The following is a 17,965-nucleotide window of genomic DNA, read 5'->3' as shown; positions in this document are numbered from 1 at the left end:
ACTTTTCTGTTTCTCCTGATATAACCACAGGGCCCTACACAATATCTAGGACTTCCTCCCCATGACATCACCAGAGCTCTCAGGAACAAGATAAGCATAGCATGTACGCCAACCAAATCAATGTGTGAACACACAGAAATATTACTCATAGAGCTCTAATTGACTCAGATGCTTAGCTCTGAACTCTCAAATGGGCAGAGTGACTGAAAAGAGCTAAAATTAAATATGCCCATCAGGGCTTCCCTGGTGGTGCAGTGGTTAAGAATCTGTCTGCCAATGCAAGGGACATGGGTTCGATCCCTGTCCGGGAAGATCCCACATGTCACAGAGCAACTAAGCCCGTGCACCACAGCTACTGAGTCTGCGCTCTAGAGCCCATGAGCCACAACTACTGAGCCTGCGTGCCACAACTACTAAAGCCCATGTGCCTAGAGTCTGTGCTCCTCAACAAGAGAAGCCACTGCAATGAGAAGCCCGAGCACTGCAACGAAGAGGAGCCCCCGCTCGCCACAACTAGAGAAAGCCCGTGAGCAGCAACGAAGACCCAACACAGCCAAAAAAAAAAAATTAATTAATTAAAAAAAAAAATGCCCATCAGGCTACATGTCTCCACTTCATTCATAGCAGCACATGAATTGCACCTCAGATGCACCGTTGTCCTGTGTGATGAAGAGTGAGAGGGAGAGAAGCCCCAGTAAACCAATGTGGACCAAAGTAAGCATGGCCACGGAAGAACCCAGGAGAAATAAAAGATGCTGGGCTCTAGAGAGGTGCTGTCCAGAGAGTGGACAAGAAAAACAAAGGCACTGATGCTGAGTAATCTACCTGAGATATGAACGTCTCTTTGCAGCTTGGAATACTCCCCCTATATGCCTCTAATAGTTTACTATTTTTACTTTGTATGTTTGGTTATTATTATTATTTTTAACATCTTTATTGGAATATAATTGCTTTACAATAGCGTGTTAGTTTCTGCTTTATAACAAAGTGAATCAGTTATACATATACATATATTCCCATATCTCTTCCCTCTTGCGTATCCCTCCCTCCTACCCTCCTTATCCCACCCCTCTAGGTGGTCACAAAACACCTGAGCTGATCTCCCTGTGTTATGCAGCTGCTTCCCACTAGCTATTTATTTTACATTTGGTAGTGTATATATGTCCATGCCACTCTCTCACTTTGTCCCAGCTTACCCTTCCCCCTCCCCGTGTCCTCAAGTCCATTCTCCAGTAGGTCTGCGTCTTTATTCCTGTCTTGCCCCTAGGTTCTTCATGACCATTTTTTTTTTTTTGGTTATTATTTTAAATCAGGGATGGTGGTATAATCTCTCTGACCAACCTCAGTGTATAGCAGCCTAGAGCCAAAATGTTTTATTCATGAATGATGTCTTTTTTTAATAAACTATAAAAATGTGAAACTATAAAAGTGACATATACCTAATAATGAGTGAACCAATAAACCCACCAGGCAAATTTGCTCTGCAAGTGGAAAAAACTGACTTTGTATAACAAATTGCAGAATTATTAATCCTGTTTGAAACCCTTTTTATATCACACCATTTACTTTAATTCTTATTAGTTTGACCATTATCATACATTATGCATTTTTCTTTGTACTTTTTGGGAAGGAAAGTGGTGGCTAATGTGTACTCTTGAACTTTCAAGGCCTCCAAGGAAGTTCAGGGGAAGGCCCTGACCAGCTGGCGAAGGGAGGGGGAGGGAGGCCCCCCTGCTGTGGAAGACTCTTTCGATATCTTGATTGACAGAAACCTCCAGTTTTCCTCTGGAAGGACGTTCTTTCTCCAGGCAGGGTAGAAGAGAGACAAACACTAGAAATAAGCAGGTTCTTTTCTCTAGTGTCTTCCAGTAAGTTTATCACCACATCTGCCAAAGAATATTCTTTTATAATTAAGTAGGGATGATATCAAATCCCTGAGATTTTAAAGGAATTCTGAGAAAGAAAACAACTATATAGGTGTTGAGGCCTATATTAAAAATTAGTCCCCTTGCAAAAGATTACCCATATTAGCGAGAGGAAAAAAGCAACATTGAAAACCTACAATGTCAACACACTTTGATGGAGGGCTATTAGCAATGCAAATATGGAACCACCTAAACTTGCATTAATGAGTTAGAATGAGCAAAAATAACATACTTGCTGGCTCTCTATTAAAAGATATAAATGTTTTGAGAGATGTAGACCCATCCATCTATTTTAGATAACATTCTTAGCTCGAACCTCAATTACATTACGTACACCCTAGGTTTTAGGTTTTTATCAGATACATGTTATGGTGAACAATTCTAGACTAACCCTCCCACATGGAGGAAAAACAAGGGGATAGTATTGGTACAGGAAAATAGGTGGCACAAAATATGTGCCTGTTTCTCAGATTCTCAGAATTGTGGGGTAAATGGGTGAATAGGAGAAAGGGATAATTAGAAGAGTATATTTCACTAAGTTCCCTTTGGGGCATTGTCAGCACACAGTGCAGTAACATTGATGCCTCTAGCCCTGAGGGGCTCAGTCTTCTCACCAGGGCCCTGGAGAAATGACATCTCCTTCGGTGGGCGTTCCCGTATTGCAATCACTGTGCATCAGAAGGGATGCATCATACACCTAGAGTGGAAGAAGTAAAAATGGAAAGATGAACACAGGTGAGTTCTGTGAGGGCTTTCTGGAGCAAAGTTTTGAAACTATTATGGAATATATATTTATTGCCATAGTGTTGTAGCCTAAGACACCTGTACTACATACTGATGGGGGGATGGGGCCTGGAGGGATGACATAACTTCTAAAACCATCACCTGTCTAGACAGAGACAGTTCTGAATAGATTTCTGGCCTTCTGACTTAATCAAAGTTTTTCAGTACGCTCATCACACTCTAGTTTGTATAAAGGTACAATCAAATTATTGACTCATTCAGCCATTGAACAAATATTTACTTGTTTGTTTGTTTATTTATTTATTTATTTATTTATTTACTTATGGACTCTGGGAAAACAGTGTTAGCATCTTATAATTTATGGTCTAACTGACAGCAAAGCAACAACAACATATAATTATATAATATGTTAGGTATTGAAAATTTTTATGCAAGAAAAAATAAAGCAAGATAAGGAGTTTGAGTGTTACAAGAGGATTTTTTTATATTAACTAATCAAAGAATCTTTGATCATGAAAATTCAGCAGAAACATGAAAACGGTGAGAGAATAAAACCTGCAATAATTTTTGGAGACAAGTCTGCTAGCCAGAGGGAAGAGCAAAGATAGTGAAGCAGGATCGAGCTGAGAATCAATCAACTGGGAAGCCAGTGTGGTCTGAGCAGAGAGAGCATGCAGAGGATGAGGAGAGGAAGTTGTAGGATAGACAGGGCCTTGTAGACAACCATTCAGTGTTTGGATTTTATATTAAGAGTTACAGGAAACCATGGTAACTCGGGGGCAGGACATTAAAATTATGTGATAAAGATTTTAAAAGAATTACTTGAGCTCCTCTGTTGAGAGTCAGGAGGTGAAGAATGGAAGTGAGGAGACCAGTTAGAAAGCTAGTACAGTTGTGCAGTAGAGAGAGACGGAGATGATGGTGACTTGCATTAGAAGCAGCTATGTAATTGGTGAGAAATGAACAGATTCAGGATGTGTAATGGGAAATATAAGCCGACATTATTTGTTTATTGCTTTGAGGTGGGAAGTGGTGGGGGTGGTGAAGTTTGCCTAAGCTAGATGAATGGTAGCACCATTTACTGAGGTAAAGATAAACATTTTAGGGGTCTAGAGAGTATACATTTTATCTCACATATGCTATGTTTCTGATTCTTGGGGACATCTAAGTAGACAACTTACCCATGTACAAAAGGGCTGATTTTCATACATGAATGATAATCGGTATTTCAGTAATATTTTAGGTTACTGGCAGAATAATAAATTCAAATAAAGACAATCCATACAAAATATTTCTGAGCAGACTACTCTAGTTATTTCACTAAATATAATCCTCCATTTCTGTATGACCTAAAGAGTGTTTTCTCTTCCTTCTTCCTTTCTTGTTTGGAAGGTGGAGGCAAGATAGATGGGAAGGAACATCCTCAGTAACATGCTGCAACCTCTGTGCATATTTCCCAGGAGACTGTCATTATGAAAGTATGTAAAACACAATGCTATACATAGTATCACAGATGTCAGTAGAACTAGAAAAAAAATGTTTAATGGACTTTCAAGTTGCACAAGTATACTGTGGCTGATTAGACTGAACACAATTTCTATGGGTGTGATCATCTATTTGTTGTGACATCACAGGCATTTCAATGCCACTTAATCCCCACCTCACCATTCTCAGGTAACTTGTTTACCTCCATTCAGTTCTTCTGGGGATTTATCTTGTCCCTTCATTTGGAACATGTTCCTCTGTCACTTTATTTTGCCTAATTTGCTTTTTTATTTCTATGTATTTGGTAGATTGTTTATGTTTCCCAACCTTGGAGAAGTGGTCTTTTGTAGCAGATGTCCTATGTGTCCTAGCAGCCCACTCCCCTCTGGTCACCAGAGCTAAATGCTCTAGGAGTGCCCCCTATATGGGCTGCCTGGGTCCTTCTGTTGTGGCAGGCTGATTAAGGTGGGCAGTCTGGTAGGCGTGGCTGACCCCAGTTTTGGTTGGTTGCCAAGCACTGCCTTGGGTGGTGGCTGCCAACCATTGGAAGGCAGGGTCGGGTCATGAGGCATCTGGCTGCAGAGCCCTGGGGGATCCTGGAATTGGTATTGTCTCACTGATGAGTGGTGCTGGGTCCTGAGGCATCTGGCTGCAGGATCCAGGGTTCCTAGGCCTGCTACCTTCCCACTGGTGGATAGGGTTAGGGCCCAGGGTGTTCCGGGTTCAGTACTGGTCCAATTGTGAGCAGAACTGTGTCCCAGGATCTCTGGCTGCAAAGCCCTGGGGGTCCCAGAGTTGATGTCTGTCCACTGGTGGGTGATCCCTAGTCCTAATGGATGGGTGCAGGGCCCTGAACTGGTCCCGGAGCTAGTGCCAGCACACTGAGTGTGGGGCCATGTCTTGAGCCCTCTGGTGTACAGGGCCGGGTCCCAGGATGCCTGTGGGCTTGGGGGGCCTTAAGGAAGCCAGTCTGTTGATGGTGGAAGCTGTGTCCCTGCCAGGCTAGCTGCTTGGCCTGAGGCATCCCAACACCTGCACCTACAGGCTGGTGGGCGGGGCTGTGTCCCAGTGCTAATAAGCTAGAGGGAGAGTCCCAAACTGATGCTTGCCAGCACCAGTGTCCACATGGTAAAACATGCTCCCAAAATTGTTCTGCCAGTGTCTCTGTCCCCAGGGTGAGTTCCAGTTGCCTCCTGCCTCTCTGGGAGACTCTCCAAGATCAGCAGATGGATCTGACCCAGGCTCCTTTCAAATGACTGCTTTTGCCCTGGGTCCTGGAGTGTGTGATATTTGTGTGTGCCCTTTAAGAGTAGAGTTTATTTTCCACAGCCCTCTGGCTCTCCTAAGAGTAATCCCCACTGGTCATCAAAGCCAAATGTTCTGGGGCCTTGTCTTTCTGGTCCAGGACTCCTGGGCTGGGGAGCTCAGACTGCTTGCTCCTTGGAAAGAACTTCTGCAATTGTAATCACCCTGCCATTTGTGGGCTGCCCACTCAGGGGCATAAGTCTTGACTACGCCATACATCTTCTCCTACACTTATTGTGATTTCTTCTTTATAGCTTTCATTTTAGAAGATCTTTTCTGCTAGTCTTCTGGTCTTTCTTGTCAATAGTTGCTCTGCAAATAGCTGTGATGTTAGTGTGCCTGGGGGAGGAGGAGAATTCAGGGTCTTCCTATTCAGCCACCTTGGCCACTCTCCCTATGATCTTCTTCTTGAAGCTTGATGGAGGGAAAAAAGTCTTAGCACCCTTAATAGAAAGAATTTTGAAAGTGCAAAGTGAACCTGTAATAAGTAACATGAATTTAGATGGCATGAATTTAATGAGCATGTTGAAAATAAGTACGTGCAGAAATAGTTTAGATAAGTTAATTGATTCAATCAATATTTTTTAAAAATATTTATTTATTTATTTATTTATATCTTTGGCTGTGTCTGGTCTTCATTGCGGCTCGCGGGATCTTTGTTGCGGCACGCTGGCTTCTCTCTAGTTGTGGCGTGCAGGTTTTCTCTTCCCTAGTTGAAGCGCGGAGGTTCAGGAGTAGTGGTGTGCAGGCTTAGTTGCCCTGCAGCACGTGGGATCTTAGTTCTCTGACCAGGGATCAAACCCATGTCCCCTGCATTGGAAGGCAGATTCCTTACCACTGGATCACCAGGGAAGTCCCCTCAACCAATATAATAATTAAAAATTTAAAACTGGCACCAATTGTCCAGGATTTGTTCCAAATATGTGAGAATAATTTCAGAGAAAATATAATACTAGGCCTTCCAAGATATAAAATTCTTCTCTGAATGGACATTGGGTTTGAACCCTTGCATAATTTCTCCTTTTATTATGTAGCACAGGGTAGCAACTAATTCTTGTGATTATCATACCAATAATATGCCTTTTCTTATGTCTTTTGCTTTATGAAATATCCATCCCCTAGACCTCAGTTATTTCTTCCTCATTCAGTGTCATCTTTGGGTGAAAGTAGAGGAGATATTTTTCAACTTCAAAGCTGTATATCCTTTGTAATCTAATATTACTTATGGTGCAGGGTTAGTCTGGCTTCTCAGAATATAGTTTCTAGGAAAGATGCTAGAGCAAATATTACCATGTTGTACACCAGCCTAGAAGACACAGATTTACTCATTTTACTTTAAAACATTCATTTCCAAATGCTGGGGGGAGAAAAGCACAAACACTTTCATTTTAATAACTGCCTTGAAAAGGTACTTATTCAACTTTTTGAAAGATACAGAGTTGAGGATGACATTAATTTCCTGAACTGCCGAAGATTTACGGGACTGAATCTATCCCTCTGTAGGTTTCATTCTCTCATCTAATGGTCTTGTCTGGCCCACTTTGGCCATAATCGGGATATCCTGAGGCAGGGACAAAGCTGAACAATTTAAGGCAGTGACCTTGCCCCTGGACAGAAGTGGTTCAGCACCTTGTACCAGCAGCTAAAAGGATTCGTATGTATTTCCCTCTGGATATAATAGACAGCTGGCAAAATCGTATGCATATTAATCTTGCATGGCACACACATCTTCTCAGGTACAACAAATATATTTTTAAAATCTTTGGTGCATCAAGCAAAGAATCATCCTACACTATTCTTTAAGGCCTGATGAAAAGTACTGAGTGTTATATTAGATTTCTGAAGTTTTCGGGGGTGGGTAGGTATTGGGGAGCTTACCCTGCTAGAAGGAAGAGGATAGAATGCACTTCCATTGCAGCAAAAACAAAATGCTTTATGGTTCTTAAAGTTCCTAAGGCAATCACCATTAAACCCTGGAAATTATTTTTTATCTACATCATGAGAGGGGAGTAAGGGCAGAATGGTGTTTAATGCTTTTCCTTTCAGGAAAGTTTGTAGCATTTCAAAGCCTTTGGTGTCTCCAAGTTAAACTGAATCAGTACAGCCACAAAAGTGTACCTCCTCCTCCACAGACCTTCTCACAGGATGTTTTAAAACCTACTGCTGTGTGTAACTGGAGAATTTAAGGCATTTTATGTGTTTGGACAATGAGCTTGAATGCAGAGCTTTATAAGGCTAGAAAGGTACATGAATTAATAACTTTATAATTTCATTGACTTGGTAAGGAAGGTATATGGACCAAGGCAAGAAAATTCATGACTAACATTTAAATCCCTGATTTGGGATGTCCCTCTCACATGAAAGTAAAGTACTGATGAAACTCATGGGGGAAAGAATATATTGGTGTTATTTGTGGATTAATTTCAAAACAAACTTCCTGAAACACTTTCATCTGTTTAAATCACATTTTTACACCCTGTTACTTCACACCAGTGATAAGAGATGTGTAGGAAGGAATAGTGAAATATAGTCTTTTCCTTTTAGTTAGGAAATATTTCCAACATCTCTGAAACAAAGGATTTTGTATGAGAGAGGCTGGTCTGCTTTCTCTTTGCCCTTCTGACAATCTGCCCTCCTGTCCCATTTAGATGTGCCTACCCTTCTCTTTCCCTGCCCTCCCGTGCAGCACTCACTGAGAGAGCACCACATCTGAGTTACCACACCGGTCCTTATATTAGTTCCCCTCCATGGAGCTCCCTTCTCCCTGAAATCCAACTCATCCTTCATTTCTGTCTGAGGTTTTCTTAATTGTAATCAAAGATGCACACATCCAATATTTATTGACTACCTTCTATACTTATGCCACAAGTGTCTTTTACAATGTAGCTATTACAAAACAAGATCTCAAATTATATGTGTGTTATGTGTATACATTATCTATATATTATATACATTACATAATTATATACATTATATGATCCTATAACTAGATAATTACATATATATGTATATATATGTACATATATACACACACACACAGGATAAAGAAGAGAAAAATTCATCATTTGCATTCTTCATAACAATAATTCTGAGAAGTATCATGTTATACAATCGAGAACCCTGTTTCCAAGGCAGGGGTTTTTCTTAACTAAGGATCAGGGACATTAGTGTATTTAGATGATCCAGAAAATGAAACAAAAATCTAACAAACACATACACACATACATACACACACACAAACCACATTTTTCTTGTATATGTTTTTAGAAAATTAGAATGGGAAAAGTACTCAAGATCAAATTATGTTTAAATTGTGTCATTAATGTATAGTTTCTAATATTCAAAAGCTACAATGTTAGGTGTGCTGGTCATCACCACCAAAGTACAATGGCAGGAAGAGTTACTGGGAAGGGGGAACATTGTGATTGTAGATCGGAGCCTCAGTTTACATCCAACCCAGCTAAAGTTATAAAATGTCAGAAAAGGGGTGCAGGTTGATGTTTAAAAATCATTTAGTCTATATAATTTTTTCATAATTGTTTCAAATGAGATCCTAGATCAACAGTGCTTCTTGTGTTGAAATATCCATAACAAGGGAAGCATTTAGTTAATAAAGTGCTTCTCTCCATTTTTACCATGCACTAAACTCTGTGTGTGTGTGTGTGTGTGTGTGTGTGTGTGTGTGTGTGTGTGTCTGCAAGTGGTGGGGGATAAAACTTGATTTTTCAAAATCTTTATTTACATATACTTGAATTTACCCCAAGACAAAGAAAGAAAAGTATTGTGCAGCATCTTAGATTGCTACTCTTACTGGCAAGAAAAGGAGCTATGCAAAATTGGAACAATCCTGGGGAAAATATGGAGCTTGAAAATTATCAGACTGCTCTGTGGCTTGAAGCAGAGTAAGACAGTGTAAGCAGGGCTTCTGTCAGATGATATCTTCCACTCCATAGAAGAGGTTATTTAGTTCAATTTTTTGAAGCAAATCATGGAGAAATTGTCAAATATGTCATTTGCCTTCATCTATAACAGTATTAAACTATTATGAGCTCAGATGGCTTCTATTCACATGCTTTAGTCACCACCATGGCTGTCCTAGGAGAAAAAGTGTCCATTTCCTTTTGAAAAAGATGCTTTACTGGAAGGTTATATTGGTGATGGAATTCTACTGGAACTGTCTTAGCAAAGTATTTCTTTTTATTGATATCTCTGCAGGCAGGAGATTCACAGATAGCTGTAAACATTGAGGAACAGTTCGGGAATTTCTCTTTAGAGGACCTTATTTGCGTTTTTTGACACAGACAAAAAACACCTCCCCTCCTTTTGCAAAGTGAGATTTGAGAACCCTTATTTCTTTTGCTAATAGTGACCTTAGTTTTGTAAATCTTGGATTTACCAAAATCAGATTGATCAAAATTTGCTGTTGTCAAGTGTAAGGTTGGCATTACTTAATTGTCTGAGGTGACATGTCAGTTTGCATGTCAGAGGTCATATGAACATTTTAACTTTCACTCAGGCAAGTTTAAAAGTGAAGTTCACTTAGAGTTATTGCATCTGATCTTTTATTTTATTTGCATGATTTTGTTATATGCTTTTCTTCAAAAAATGACAATATCTTAATAAAAATGAGAGAATATATGTACAAATTAAAGCTAAAAATGACAGCACTTATGACAGAAGATAAAACAAATATCTGAGTTCATACTCATATATCATAAATGCTGATATGCATTCATAGTTTTTAAATAAATGAATAAATGAGAAAGAAAAGGCAGCTCTTCCTTACAGCAGGATTCCATCAATAAATGTAATATAAAAGAAGGAAATATAAAATCACTCTAAGACAAACATCATAGTGAAATTTGTCACAGATAAGTTCCAGTAAATTATTCTAAAATTAATGGGTTAAAGCTTAAGATGAAAGGGTATACACATTATCAAAGTAATTTCCCCAACGTATTTATAAACTACAGTGAGAAAGATGGTAACTTTACCGTAAAGAAACCAGAAGACACCACCTTAATCAAGTGATCACAGTTAACATCGCCAGGAGTAAGAGATATCAGCCTCATGACCTCTTTGATATGATATATTGGGGAGGACACAGCATAATTTCTGGGGTATTGTTGCTAAAATACATGACCTCATCCCAATTAGGATAAAATATCAGATAAATCCAATATGAGGAACATTCAACAAAATAATTGTTTGGTACTCTTTAAAAGCATTAAGATCATGGAGGACAAAGAAAGGCTGCTGAACCTTAAAGATTGAGGCAACTAAGGAAAAATTTTGGTAAATGTGATGTGGGGTCCTGGAGAGACTCTTGGAACAGAGAAAGGACAGTTCATTATTGAACTGGTAAAATTCAATAATGTCTTTAGTTTAGTTAATAGCACTATAGCAATTCTCATTTTCTAATTTTGAGAATTGTTTAATGGTTGTATAAGATATTCATATTAGAGGAAACTGAGAAGGGATAAATTGGAACTCTATGTAATCTTTTGCAAATTTTTTTAAACTTAAGTTTAAGGTAGTCAAAAATGTTCATTTGAATTAAACTATCAGTGAAAAAAGTTTAACATTGTGTATGTCTGCCTGTGTATACTACAAACCAGGGGTCCCCAACCCCCAGGTATCCTCGGCCTGTTAGGAACCTGGCCGCACAGCAGGAGGTGAGCCTCAGGTGAGCGAAGCTTCATCTGCTGTTCCCCATTGCTCGCCTTACCGCCTGAACCATACCCCCCTCCCCCGGTCCGTGGAAAAATTGTCTTCCATGAAACTGGTCCCTTATGTTCTTAAGAACATAAGAGATATGTTCTTATTTTTTTATTAGATTTAGAAATTGATCCTGAAATTTTTAAAATCACTTCTGCAAAAACTTAGGATAACCAGTTCCTTGTTTGGCTTTATAGAACAACTTTTCACATTCTCCAGCACCTCCTCATCTTTTCCTCAGTCCTTACCTTTCCTCAAGTAATCTCCCACGTCTGACCTTGTGAACTACTGAACCTAGCCCAAGGAACAAACTATGGGTCAGTTTGTGTTTTATTTTTTAGATTTCCCAGAAGTCTAAAAAAAATATGTGCCCTATGAGAAGACCATGTGGATCCAGAAGAAATGTTTTTAGTGTCAGGGAGCAAGAAAACTCAACTAGAAATCCAAACTAGATTACAGTGCTGGCTCTACCTCTAATTTGCCATTTAACTGCAAATCTCTTAAGATTTTCTACTTTACTATGCAACTGCCAACATCTTGTAACTCTCCAAGGCTTCAGTTTCCTGTCTATTAAGCAGGAATAATGCTTAACATGCAAGATTATTGTGAATACCACATGAGACAGGAGAGAAAAAGCACAGTGCTTGGCAGTGATGAGTGATAAGTAACAGTTGTCAATATCTCCATTTGGTATTCTCAAACACTAAGTCAGAGCAAAATTAATAAGGTTGGGACCACTTTCTAATTGGTCTTCAGGTACATTTGGCAATACTTGGTTGACTGCAAGAGAACAAGAAAACAGTTTGGAGACATGTCAAAAAGGAAGGATATTCAACATTAGGATGAAGATGCTTCTGTGACCAATCAATTCCTAGAACAAGTTGGAGGGGTGGTGGATGGGGTGATTTTATGGGGTCAAACTGTCATAATAATCTTTATGGAAGTGGCTACCATAGCAGGTTGTGTCTCAGTCTCCCTTTTGGTCATTTTCCTTACTGGAATCAAGAGATCAACCTTGACTCAGGCTACTGTGCTATCATCACTAGATCATCATCACTGACTACGTTGGGTGCCATCATAGGCATCCTGCTTAAAGATTTTATCCTCATAGTCTATCTTGTTGTGTAGCTGAGTATTGCATGATCATCTGCTGTACAGTCCATCAAGACAGCAACTGCCCTACAGCATTTAACATCCTGGAAATGACACACTTGATGACTGATATGCACCTTTCCAACAAGGTTTAAGAGAGTAGTCTTTCTTTGATGTCTCTCCCAGTAAACAAAATCTCCCATTTGAAGATTATGAAGAGGTTGTTTAGGAAAATGTTGCTGAAGGGTAGTCTTGACCTACTAGTGATAACACTGGTGTATATGAGTCCTTTAAGTTATTTTGCCATGTCTGCATGTGGCAGAGCAGATTCTGGGGTGGGAGGTGAATTACCTGCTGCGCTTTCCAGTCAGAAATTCATAGGCAGATAACTCACATGGCCCCAAAGGGATGGTTTGGATGGCTACAACAGCTAGGGACCATGCTTTTGGTCAAAGGAGTTCAAGAATTTCTGAGAGGTTTGCTAGTCTCTGCTTAAGAATGCCTTTGTTTCCTTCAACCTTTCTAAGTGAGGTGGAGTATGGTGGTGAGGGCAGTGTAGTTTTTGAGTGAGAGGACCTACTTAACAGATTTCTTCTATGATAGTTCCTGAAAAATGTGTGCTTCTATTAACTTGGTATAAAAGTCTGTCTGTCCCAAGTTGGAGTCATAAAATAAAGCAGCTTTTTAGCAACGGTGAGGCTATAGCTTTTCACTACAACTCCTCCATATCTTGCATTTGAGGAGTATACTAAGGCATGAATTAATTGATGAAAAGCCAGGTAAGCCAGATTTGTAGATCCTGAGGAGGATTCTAAGGTTTTCACTGACTACTTGTCTGTCTTTCGCATGCTTAGGAAAATCGCTAATATTATTTCTAGGACCAAGGTTTAAATCCAGTTGTGGAGGACATTCTAGGCTTATGAACTGAGTGGACCTTAAAAGGAATTGGCCGATGAAAGTGGTAGGAAACTTATGAGGAAAAGGTTCAGGGAACAGGGAGGAAGAAAGTGGGCCTGAAGAACTCTGTATCTCTAACTATAGGTACAGTGGGGTATGAGGTACACAGGAGGTAGGGTTCTAATGGGGAAAGCTGTCCCTTCTTTAGCGTCATCAAAATCTTTTCTTACTTTGGCCAAAGAATCTTTTAGAGAAGTTAATTTGAGTCAGAATTTCACTTACAAACTTCAATGTACCAATTAAAAATTTTCCCATTGGGCTAAGCAATTGTATTCCCCTTTTCCCTAAGTTATCTCTCAAATGAGTAATTTTTGCTAAATCAAATGCTCCCCAAAGTGGTATTAGAGACCCACTTCACTGGCATTTGCTAAATGACATTGGTGAAATTCTGCCAGTTAGAGAAATAGGCATAAGAGTTAGTATTGTAAAAGTCATATAGGAAGGTAGGAGTTTTCTCAGAGGCGTAGGAGGTTTAGGTTAAGGAGTGCCCATAAGATCTGGTCAGTCAGTGGAAAGTGCATTTTGTGTCTCAAACCCCTTACCTTAAGTTTAGTTACATCTAAACACAAATTTGATAAGGTGTACCCCACTCCCGCCCATGGAAAAACAAGGAGAATAATCCCTGAGTGCAACTCTCAGGCAAGCTCTCAGGATGAATAGTCAGGATAGAAGGGGAATCTCTTCCAGTTTTGTTGGTGACTAAGAGCAAAGTTTGTTGCCCTCAGAGTACACAGGTCTGGAGAAAACCACAAACTTCTCAGCCTGGGAAGCTGGTTGGAACAACAGACTCGTACCTTGAGACTTCCTTCCTTATAACTAAACAACATTTAAAAGTACAGCAAGCAGAGGCAGATCACCAAGGATGTAAACCAAAAAGGGAATTTCCAACAAATGCAAATACCTAGGAATGAACAAATGAACAAAATACCAGAACTCTTAGACAAAGAGGGTGGACCCAGTGAAGAAGACTTACTATTTTGAGCAATTGGAGAAGAAGCTGCAGCTGAAAAGACCTGGGTGGGTTCAGCTCCTGCTCAAGAGCCGAAGTCCACATCACAGGTAGATCTGGTGGTGTCCATGTGTGTCACTGAGATAACTGTCAAAGACAAAACTAAGTCAGCAACAAAGTTAATGAAGGCTATTTATTCATAAACTTACTGTTGTGGTCCCTGTCTTCCATGACTTTTGTTTCAGCAGGAGTTCAAACGTATTAGAAGGTTGAATACATTTTATAGACCAAAAAACAAGAAATACTGAGACAGTCTCTGATTGGCAAGTGTTCTATTACAGTGGAATTTTTAGAAGTGGGGAGATTTTTTTTATTGTTCTTAGGAACATGTGATTGTCCTTAAGATGCAAGAAGGCAAGCTGTTTCGGAACATCTCAAAAGAGGAAAGATTGTTCAATGTTAGGGCCGAGGGTTTTCTGGGGTCAACCATTTCCTGGAACAAGCAAGGGGTGCTGGGGTACATTTTGCACTGCCATAATTGTCTTTATGGGGGTGGTATCTTGATGTTGGGTAGTTTCTTTATATCCTATTACGATAATATTATATGCAGTTGTAGAGGAGAAGTAAACATCCAGAATCTCAACTCCTGCACTGAGGACAATTAGAATACATAGATTTCTTCTTATTTTGGCTATATACTTCTTTCCATCTGATGAACTTGTCATATCCTCTCTAAATTAACTTCTTCCTTTGGTTTAGCTTTCACATGAAAAGAGGATGCGGATGTGCTTTTTAGGACATCTGATGAGATCTTGCCTATATCCCAGGAGTTTGTACAGACTTTTCAAAGAGCCGTATTACTGAGTGCTGACAAATCCAGTGGCCACAGTTACTCGCCTGGATGTCTTCCAGCCCACTTTCAATTAAAACCAACCTGATCATAAATAAGAGACTAAGCTTTGCTAATGTGCTCACTAAATACTCCATCTTAAAATGATGTACTCTGGAGGCTATATTTCTTGGACAGCATATGCCTTTCCTGAATGATGAAACCCCCAAGTATAATGTTGCAACATGATTTATTCATAATACTATTTTACATTTATTATCATTTCATAAATCTTTTTTTTGTTTGTTTTTTTCCCTAAATAAACTGAGATTGCTTAAACCATTTCCTCTCACAATGTTTAACATAACACCACCTATCCTTGGCAAAGAAACATGTATGGGGAAAAAATAGTTATTTGAATTTTTGTTACTTTTTTCTCCCATATTAATTTTATATAATTGGCTTCTTCTCCTTATTCAAACTGACAAAACAGGTCGACTACCTTTAATATTTTTTTCTTTACAGTATTCAACTACATCATTCTTTTTTTCATCTCCACAGTTGAATTCTGTTTCTCTATTCTGTCTGTTTGGGAACTACATTTCTACAACCAAAATTGAAGCAGAAACTAACTCTGATAGGATTTTATTGAAACAGAAAAAGGGTTTATAGACTTTTTTCTCATAGAGAATCCCAAATTTTTACTTGCTAGTATGTAATTTTTGTAGCTTAAGGTTTTGTTTCCCTTCAAAATACAAAGGCTATTTCAAGAAGTAATGGTTTAAGAGAAAGCATAACACTGTAGATAAGGGATACACTCTGCAGCCACATGGTCTGGGAACATGCCCTGACCCTCTCTTTGGATTTGTCTCTACATAATATATTGTTTGTGCTAACTAACACATGTAACTATAGATGGTTCATGTAAAGTTCTTAGAACAGTGACTGACATGTAATAAGTGTTTATGGCAGACATTAATAAAATTCATTAGTATATCTAGTTCTCCTTTCAGCATAAACAATAGGACTGAGCTTACCTCTCTTTGAATTTAAGTGTGGCTGCATAACTTTCTTTGGATAATGAAATACAAGCTCAAGTGAAGTATATCTTTTACAAGTAGATGTGTCTTAGAGCCAACACAAGAATCTCTCCTCGTAACAATCTCTGGAATACATGTTGGCATGCTCTGTGCCATAAGACCAAAGTGGCCTGGAATGCTGACCAAGATCTGCTGGAGGTTGACTATCCTAAGAAGTTACACAGTCCCACATTAAACTTAGAGTGATGAAGACTTTTTCTTTTTAGTTAGTTCACTAATATTTTACGATTGTTTGTCATCATAGTATAACCCAGACTATCATAACTAATATTCTAATAAATATAAGCTACTATTTTTATTTACACAATAGGTTTTGGAAGTAGAGAGAGCGTAGAAAGGGAAGGACTTGTGAATAGAAAGTAATAACAAAAGGAGAATTTAAAGTCTGGGGCCTTCAAACATGAATTTCTTTAACATCAAAATGGTTTCAGGGGCTTGCCCCACTTCTTTTCTTTTTAAATTATGTCACAATTATTAATCAATTGTTCAACAGTTATGCGCATCAAATGTTTTTCTCTGTCGTTGTTAGATTATTTTTTCTCTATGTTCATTAAAATCTCCTTCTATCAGTTTACTTCACTGCTTATTCTCTGTCCCTTCTTTGCCAAATTCATATCTTTAGTGAGGATCCACATTTAATTTTTTTTCCTAGGTGAGGACAGTAATGTCCTACTCACAAAACAGTAATGGTTCGTGAGTAAAATGGGATGGATTCCAAACTCTTTATCCTTTACACAGATCTTTCAAATTCAGACTCCCAACTTGCCTTTTACATCCTATTTCCAATTACACTCATTCTACATTTTCACTTGAACTCACAACACTTCTCAGAACAATCTGATCAAAGATGGCCAACCTTTATTCCATTTTGTGCTATCACTTGTTTCAATACCTTCTATTGTCACATATTTGATTTATCATCTTTCTAAGTAAACTATATCAGTAAATATCACTTTGCATGTCTTCTCATGCCTAGCATATCCCTTGTATTTAATAGATTTTCCTTATTTTAAAAATATATGCCACACATTTATCAATTGAATGAAAAATGAATATGTATGTTTATAAATGAGAAAATAAATGGATTTAAAGTTCTCCTAAAAATCTTCTAACTACAATTTTAAAAATTCTGACATAGTATTACCAATTTCTCTCTCTGAATTGAAATTTAAAACATCATATTTATTTTTTTATTTATAAATGATGGCAGGGCAATATCTAAAAAAAAAAAAAAAAAAAAAAAAAAACTACTGCAATGACCTAAGGTATGGAGTTTAGTAAGCAAAAATCACTAACACTCAGAAATACTTACAACTGAGAAATAAGACACAGTTTCTTAAATTTCAACTCCTAAAGTCATAGTGAGTCAAACTGAGGTGTGCTAATTGATCCACCAGCTGTATGCTTGAATGTGTACATGGCATCATGGCACATAAAACCTAAGGGTCTTTACTCCAGGCCCGTGTTCCTTTAGTGGTGCAATATCTTCTCCTGTAATTGTTTTCCCTTCAGTGTGAACTACAGATTATATTTGACAAAGTCAATGATTAATTTGATTTAAAACAGCTCTGATCAGCTAACAGGGAAGAATTTTACTCCCATTTTACAGATCAGGAAATAGACACAAAGAGATCAAAGTCACTGGTCTGAGTATCTTAAGCATTGCAACCATTCTCCTGAAATAGGCTCATTGTTTGTTCTAACCTGTCATTCTGTTTGACTTTTTTTTTTTTTTTTTTTGTCTTGCTTAGTTCCCGGACCTCGGATTGAACCCGTGCCCTTGACAGTGAAAGCGCAGAGTCCTAACCACTGGACCACCAGGGACTTCTCCTGCTTGACTTTCTATGAGGAATTTTATTCA

This window comes from Eubalaena glacialis, chromosome 15, assembly GCF_028564815.1.
Source record: "Eubalaena glacialis isolate mEubGla1 chromosome 15, mEubGla1.1.hap2.+ XY, whole genome shotgun sequence".
Taxonomy (NCBI): Eukaryota; Metazoa; Chordata; class Mammalia; order Artiodactyla; family Balaenidae; genus Eubalaena; species Eubalaena glacialis.
Note: the sequence above shows the minus strand (reverse complement) of the source record.